The sequence below is a fragment of the Lepidochelys kempii genome, chromosome 13 (genome assembly GCF_965140285.1).
Source record: "Lepidochelys kempii isolate rLepKem1 chromosome 13, rLepKem1.hap1, whole genome shotgun sequence".
Classification (NCBI taxonomy): domain Eukaryota; kingdom Metazoa; phylum Chordata; order Testudines; family Cheloniidae; genus Lepidochelys; species Lepidochelys kempii.
The window spans coordinates 20,202,588-20,211,673 of NC_136392.1; positions in this window are offsets into that span (position 1 = coordinate 20,202,588).

Consider the following 9,086-nt stretch of genomic DNA (forward strand, 5'->3'; position numbering starts at 1 on the left):
CTAACGTAGCAGTATTAACCTTGGAATCCTGGCTGAATCCCAGCTCAGGTCATTACATGCTGCCTATCTGCAGTTTCAATTGGATATTTATTCTTCTTGACTTCCTGTCTTAAACTATTGTGTAGTGCTGCTTCAGCCCTACCCCAGAAGAAGTCCCAGAAAATCACAGAACCCGTGACAGAATCATAGCCTTGGCCATGACAGAACAGGCTGTCAGATGGAAATAGGAAAGGGTTTTGGAGAAGAAAAGACCATGCTTTTGCACAAACTAGACTTATTCTCCTGCACTGTTTATTAGTGTTCCAAGGCTGAACCCCTTCAATGTTATCAGGCTGGGGTAATCTGGTTTCAGGTGGAAAAAGAAACAAGCATACTAAGGATACTTGTCTTTACCTGGAGGACCAGGGAAGGCTTGCTTCATGGAATGAGTAGGAGTAGGAAGGCCTATCAATCTCCTCTTACCAAAACATTATGGGAATGGAAGGAGTCTGGGGCTCATTATAATGCAAGCTCTTGTACATATCTTTCAGTGCTCAGGAGGAGGACAGCAGGAGAAGAGAGGAGGAATGAACCCTGTGAGAGAGAACCTGGGGCACATACAAGTGGATCTAATACCCAGAGAAAGCCTACTGACTATATATTGAAGATGATGTTGGGGAACTAGAGTATGTGTAGCCAACCCCCCTATCTTTTTCAGAAAGTGGTCTTTGTCCCCCTTTATCACTCCACCATCGTGATGATCAGGTACCCTGCTGCCCTAGCCAGTGACACCCTTCAGAGAAAGATGTTACAGCATTCCCCATCTGTGGGCTGCCCAGTTGAATCTGAAAGGTCCCACTCCATACTTCCAGAGAGCAGGCTGTCACTCTTATCATGCCTAACACTCCATCCTCTTTACAAAAGTGGAATTAATCCAAATTAACTTTTAAAGTGGATTAGTTAAACTACATTTAACTCCTACGTGGATGCTCTTATTCAGAATTTAAGATAAACTGCATTAAGGCCACTGTAATTCTGAATAAGAGCATCCATATAGGAGTTTAATGTGATTTATTTAAGCCATTTTAAAGTTACAACTTTAGTTCATTTGGATTAGCTTTCATGAGTGCCCCCCAGTAGACAAGACCGAAGAGTAGATCTAGGGCCTGATTCTCCACTGCCTTGTACCTTGTGTCATCATTTACACTAAGTAGCTGTGACAGGCCACCGCACTGATGGGCCTGTGCTTGACACTCACTTTGCACAGGACGACACAAGGTGCAAGACTGGAGAATTGAGCCCTTACTGTCTGGAGCTGTGTGTAAACTATTGTGAAGGATAGCACTGCTGCTCTGGTTGTAGAGACAGTCACTGTGCAGTGGGGCTGTAACCCATTACTGTAAAGCACTGGTGTATAAAAGGTGCTATGTAACATTCAATTTTCTCTGTCCAAAAGGAACTTACAAAGTAAGCATCTCATAAACATTGGCTTCATTTTCTGCAAAGTCTGAGTCAGATCATGCCAAGCATCTTTGAAATTTTCTGTTAAGAAAGATGCCTGTTGCAGATTTATTCTAAAAGGAGCAGCAATAATCCAGGCCGGTTCCTCTCAGTCGCTTGTCTCAAACTCTAGAGTGTTGGAAAGATAATGCTCCAAGAGTGAGATTAGGTTGGGCCTGCTTATTTCTCACACAGATCCCAAGTGGCTCTCTCACCCAGCTGCTCATGGTGTTTCGTTGGCTAACATCTTCCCATCCTGACTAGTGAGTACACTGGGAGATTACTGCCCTTCTGCAATTGCCACAGTAGTTTCAGTATTTCATAGACTTTGAAGCAGCCTGATCCATCTCAGGGTGGGCAGAAGGGGACGTGACGTTTTCCACACAGAACTAACACCAGCTAAACAAGATGTAGTGAATCAATGCCTGCTGATCTATTTGTCCTATATTGTTAATGTACATGCTCCGTCATGCAGACAATACAAGGAGTTGATCACATAATTGAAAGGAGCACAGGGATTCAGCACCATAAGAACTTTCAGATGCCAAAAAGGAGTTTGAGGAACTAGACAAGGTTCTTATATCTGTCTGATTTGCTGTGGCTGATGTTTTAAATACAGCGATCCAACGGTGGCACTTTCCCCTTCGGGTGAAGTGTCATTATCAAAACGATCATCTGCTGTTTCCCCAGAAGGGGCAGATTTATCTTTTCTGATTCTCACCGTCTGTTTCATTTAGTGTCATATTAAAGTTGGAATGTGGAGACTATTGAGCTGCTGTCACTTTGGGGAAGTGCAGCCTGCACAAAAACCATTAGGGGCTGCTACCTAAGGATGAGAGCGGGGATCGGCAAGTCAGGGACCTTGGGTTCTATTCCCAGGTCTGTCACTGACTTCCAGTGTGACTCTGGGTGTTTCACTTCTGTTCCTCCTTCAGACTGGGGATTGGAATGTTATCTCTACCTTGTGTTGTAGGGTTATATGGTCTAATTAGGGTTTGCATTGTACTTGAAATCATTGAAAGGGACTATAGATGTTAAATGGATTATTGTTGTTAGGTTATTCTGTCATTATAGCAAGATGCTAAATGGATTTACCATACCGTGGCCTTTATGTTGAAAGATTTTTTTGTCCCCTTATTTCATACTGACACTGTGTGGTTTGTCCGGAGCATTTCTAAATCCACTACACTTGGACTCCAGTGAGGTTTCGTTTTCATTATGGGCCTTGGATCCTCACTCTCATGAGCAGCTCAGTGTTCAGCCTCTACAACTACAAGGATCACTGATGGTGCAGTGGCACATGGTGTGCGTTTGATTCTGAGGTACTGCCACATAAGAATCATTCCCAGTCATCTGGACACCTCTTCTGCCAGCAGTGCCCACCCCACGCAAGAAAGCACTGGTTTTGTAAACCTGGCATTTTATTTCTGATTAACTTTCCTTGTGTTGATTACTGGGCACAGCTTGGACTTTGAGGGCTTGAGGCTTTCTTTGCTTTCTTGCAGATGGATGACTGACTGTTCTTTATTTGGTGAGGGCTAGTTCCTTTCAAGGCAAAGGGGGACTTTGCCAGCAAGGCAATAACTAGGTAGCTCATGTGCAGTGAACATAAGAACAGGCCTACTGGGTCAGAGCAATGGTCCATCTAGCCCAGTATCCTGTCTCCAACAGTGGCTGGTACCAGATGCTTCAGAGGGAATGACCAGAACAGGGCAATAATCAAGTGATCCATCCCCTGTTATCCAGTCCCAGCTTCTGGCAGTCAGAGGCTCAGGGACACCCAGACCTTGAGGTTATGACCCTGACCATCTTGGCTAATAATCATTAATATTCCTACCCTCCATGAACTCATCTAATTCTTTTTTTAACCCAGTTATACTTTTGGCCTTCACAACTTCCCCAGCAATGAGTTCCTCAGGTTGACTGTGCATTGTGTGAAGAAGTACTTTCCTTACATTTGTTTTAAACCTGCTGTCTATTAATTTCATTGGGTGACCCCAGTTTCTTGTGCTATGTGAAGAAGTAAATAACACTTCCCCATTCACTTTCTCCACACTATTCATGATTTTATACCTCCATAATATCCCCCCTTCGTTGTCTCTTTTCCAAGATGAATAGTCCCAGTCTTTTTAATGTCTCTTCATATGGAAGTTGTTCCATACCACTATTCATTTTTGTTGTCCTTCTCTGTACTTTTTCTGATTCGAATATGTCTTTTTTGAGATGGGGTGACCAAAACTACATGCAGTATTTAAGGTGTGGGCATACCATGGATGCATACAGTGGTATTATTATATTTTCTGTCTTATTATCTATACCTTTCTTAATGGTTCCTAACGTGGTAGTGTTTTTGACTGCCACTGCAGATTGAGCAGATGTTTTTAGAGAACTATCCACAATGATGCCAAGATCTGTTTCTTGAGTGATAACAACTAATTTAGACCCCATCATTTTGTACATACAGTTGGGATTATGTTTTCCAATATGCATTACTTTTCACTTATCAACATTGGATTTCATCTGCTATTTGGTTGCTCAGTCACACGATTTTGTAAGATCCCTTTGTAACTCTTTACAGTCAGCTTTGAACTTAACTATCCTAAGTAATTTGGTATCATCTGCAAACTTTGCCAACTCACTGTTTACCCACTTTTCCAGATCATTTACGACTATGTTGAACAGCTCTGGTCTCAGTACAGATTCTTGGGAAATCCTGTTATTTACCTCTCTCCATTGTGAAAATTCATAATTTATTCCTACCCTTTGTTTTCTACATTTTAACAAGTTACTGATTCATGAGAGGGCCTTCACTCTTACCTCATGACTGGTTACTTTGATTCAGTGCCTTTGGTGTGGGACCTTGTTAGAGACTATCTGAAAGTCCAAATACACTATATTCACTGGATCACCCTTGTCCACATACTTGTTGACTCCCTCAAAGAATTCTAATAGATTGATGAGACAAGATTTCCCTTTACAAAAGCTGTTGTCTGTTCTCCAATATATCGTGTTTATCTGTGTGTCTGATAATACTGCTCTTTACTATAGTTTCAACCAATTTGTCTGGTACTGAAGATAGGCATACCATCCTGTAATTGTCAGAATCATCTCTGAAGCTTTTTAAAAATCAGTGTTACATTAGCTTTCCTCCAGTCCTCTGGTACAGAGACTGATTTAAGCGATAGGTTACATAACACAGTAGTTCTGCAATTTCATATCTGAGTTCCTTCAGAACTCAGGTGAATACCATTTGGTCCTGGTGATTTATTACTGTTTGATTTATCAATTTGTAGAAAAACTTCCTCTATTGGACACCTCAATCTGGGACAATTCCTCAGATTTGTCATTAAAAAGAACAGCTCAGGTGTGGGAATCTCCCTCACATCCTCTGCAGTGAAGACTGATGCAAAGAATTCACTTAGCTTCTCCTTGTCTACTACACTCATCAAAAATTGTCTCACTGTTACTGTTTATTCTATCCAGCTTTTGCATCACCTGCTGTATGCTCAGATCATAAACTTATTGGAGCAACGACCATCTTTTGGTTGTGTTTGTGGACAAGCCTAACACAATAAATAACTAGCAATACAAATAACAGGAAATAATGATCAAAGAATGGTGACATCACAAATAATTTGGGTTCTTTGTTTGGGTTTTTAAATTGTATATTGTGCAAGACTGTGAAGGATACAGCAATGTAATGGAGCTGCATAGAAAAATGTTGCAGCATTGTTTTATATTAACGGCCATGTGAAGATTGGAATGGTATAACTTTATGGCTGGTCTGAGCTCACCTGCTCAAATAAATCACATTTGCACATTTGCTCATATGAAACCTCTTTATAATAAGCTCTGTGAACATACAAGTCAAAAGAAAAAAAAGATGAAAAATGAAAGAAAGAGGAATAATAAATTTAGAGAAAAAAGCATTTAAATACAATCTGCATTTGTCAGGTAAGGTCTCAATTTTTTGTCTATATTCTTAAGAATGGTCAGAAGGAAATGTACAGCCTTGGTACAAAGGGGGTGTGGGGAGATAAGCTCTGTGTGGCTATCCTCCATGCCAAAAGTTCTCATAACCCAGTGCACAATATTTACAGATTTAACCAAATAATATTGGGCTGATTCAGGGTTGGCAAAATGGCTCATTACTTATGCACAGCATGTGCTCGGTAGCAAAGGGCAAGCTGGAGAGCAGAACCCAAATATTTTAATAGCCATAAAATCTGTCCCATGGGAGGCTTAAATGATTTTTGTAAAAGCCAAATTCTTCCATCTTTTCATCCGAAAATGCACAGCAGCAGTACTGCAAATTCCCAGAGGCTGTGTGTGGGGTACGAGATATTGATGGCAGGAGACCTGCATTTCCTACATCAGCTCACTGCAGGCAGCAGATTTTGTGCTTCTAGAGTCATTGGGCCAGATCCTCAGCTGGTGTAAATTAGCATCACTCCACAGAGTTCAGTGGGGCAAGGATGATTGACACCAGATGAGGATCTGGCCCATGTTTTTTTTTTGGAACTCCTCAAGGAGAGAAGGAGGGGGCTGGTTATCCTTTTTGTTTGTTTGTTTGTTTTTTAAACCATTTACCCATTCACTCAGCTCCTAACATTTCTCCAATATTGTAAATTTCCTCATGGAAATGTAGTATAAACAATGAGTTAGGTGAAGGGGGTAAGAATAGGGATTGCTCCAATAAAGGGATGTTCTGCACAGCCCCCACTCCAACCCTGCCTGGGGAATGCTCTGCGCACCGGGTAGTAATATGCTCCAAAGTGCTCCTACTTCTAGTGTCCCTAATATACTTGCATGGAACTATAAGTACAAGAGCAAGCAAGCCTTGGGATAAGTCATCTTTATTGCCTGCTTCTTCCTATTACAGCTTCATAGACACCAAGGCCAAAAGGAATCAATGTGATCCTCTGGTCTGACCTCCTGTACAATAATTCCTAGAGCAGATATTTTAGAAAAATCTTGATTTAAAAATTGTCAGTGATGGAACTTCTTTGCACCTTTCCAGGTAACGTGAACAGATTCACTAACATTCCCTCAATACTGTCCATGGCCATGGTAGATTTCTAGGCAACAATGTAAACAGCTGTTATCCATGCTGGGGTTGACTCTACTTTGTCCCTTCATGCCTTCCATGGGGATCCCAAACAGGACCACACCCCTTTTTAGCTTGTTTACACTAGACCCTTTAGGGTATCCACCCCACAAGAGACCTAAGTAGGTAAAAAGGCTCCAATTAACCTGTGACCGGCTGCACCTGGAGGAGTGTCAGGGCTGATAAAGTCTAATTGATGATGAAACCTGGGCCAGGCTAGGCTCGGCTAGGCTAGTATAGTATAAAATCAGGAAGGTAGTGAGGAAGAAGAGGTGGGATTACTAGGAGTTTAGTAGGAAAAATTATATGACTTGCTACAGACTTCCTCATAGCATCAGGGTTAAAAAAAATGGCTAAACAAGGTATGTACAAAAAAAAATTTTTGAGAGAACCAAACATTTTTAGTTATGGGAAATCAAATTACAGCTGGACAGTTATTCCCCCATTTGTGGATTTGGAATTGTATGAAAAAAACAAGGGAAGGAAAAAGCCACACATCATGACCAATGAAATTTCTGAATTTATTTCTGAAAAATGGGGCCAGTTTTGTCAAGTCTATACAGATAGATCAAAAGATGACAACACAGCAGAGTGTGAACAGCATTCTGTGTTCCTAGTCTTGGAATCCAGAAATCTAAAAGGCTATCGAATTAGGTGACCAATCTGACAGCTGAACTAACAGCAATAATGTTGGCACTAAACTGGCTTAGAGATGTGCGACCGGCTGCAGCATTATTTTATCTGATTCCTCGTCAGGCCTTGTGACAATCAGAACACGGACTCTGGAAAGCAGGAATGACCGTAAGTGAAATAATGTTCCTAACTACGGACATAATACAAGTAAGTATCTGTGTAACAACAGCATGGATTCCAGCGCATATCGGAATACTTGGAAATAAAATGGCTGACAAAGCAGCAACACAAGCTCTAAGAAATGAGGAGGTGGATATTAAGATACCCTTAAGTAGACAAGAATTTAAAAGTGTGATCACAAGGAGTTTGCGAAGGAATAGCAAGAACTATGGGATCAGCATAGTTAAAGATGGAAAAGGCCTTTCTTGACCACTGAGTCTATCTCACTGCCAAGATGGGATATAGACTCCTGACAGTGGGTATATAATTGTGTTTATTCCTATTCAAGGGCCATGAAAATTTTATCTCATGAGATCCCAAACTATTATAAATATTGCTGAGCATATTCCCTTCACAGGGCATTGATTTATCACATAGGGCCTGATAGAATGACTAAGCTAGAAATTGTTGCTGAATATGACTGAATTGTAGTTAAGGTGAAAGGCACAGGAGAAAGGAAAAGATAGATGTTTCTGCCAAAGAAAACATTAATAAATGCTTTCTTACTGATGGGTTCATTATTCCTCTGCTCATTCATTCCCTAGTAATACTAGGCATAAAGGACCCTACCCATACTTTCCACTGTCTAATGGAAAGAAATAAAGGAGATAGGCTGATTGGGGAAGCAGCCACAGGTGTGGCCAGCTCAACTAGAACCCAGCTGGTCCTGATAAGAGGGCTGGGGGCCAGGAGCTGAAAGAATCTCACTCTAGCCCTGGAGTGGGAAGGGCTAGCTGCCTGGGAGGAAGGTACCGTACCGTACCGTACCGTACCGTACCTGACTTGGAGCAGTGCTGGGGAATAGGGCAAGGGAGCGGAGGAGCTCTAGCCTGGCAAAACCCCAGGCTGAAGGCCTACAGAGGTACTGGGGCTACAGAGGTTCAGCCTGGGAATAGGCAGAGGCAGCTGATCCTAACCCCTTGCCAATGATGAGTGGCCATTACAGACTGCAGTCTACCCCCCTGAGTGGGGGCTAGAGGACAACTGGCAGTAGCCACTGAGGCAAGGTGGGGGTAGAGGGTTGGGGGTGGAGCATGGGGGTACTGCTGGGGCAGAACCCTGAGGTAAAGGGCACCAGGGTCCAGGAGGGACATGGGGCCAGCAGCAGGCAAGACACTGGCCTGCAGAGGGCATTCTGGGCTGGACAAGAGCTAATTCCCAAGATGACCAGAAGGAGGTGCCACCCCAGTGAATCTTTGCTTCGCTACACCCTTTACAGCTCTCACTCTTAAGAGGCCCCTTGACCCACCTATTTCTATCTAAATCTTGCTTATTGGATCACAGTGTCCTCACCCAGAAGAGGAGCTGAGTGAATAACCTGCATCAAATAGTGCACTGGATGAACGTAGCCTCCTTTCTGCTTGCTCTTCTGTGAGCATAGCACAACCTCCTCCACTTTATTCATTATTTGAATTTGTTCAGAAAAGGCTTTTCTGAATTTTTTTTACTTTCTGGAATGAGTTCTTAAAAAGGTAGCTGAGTTGCTTAATTGTGACTGGCCATAAGTCATGGTATTGTTTCTTTTCCTCGATTGAATGACGTGGCTAGTTTCTTTTAGCCATCATGGTTGAGGTGGACTGCTTTGTATGAGGAGAGGGTAATAGAGGTGCAGACCAGTTCAGCAAGGAGCCTTGGGCTTCCCAGGGCA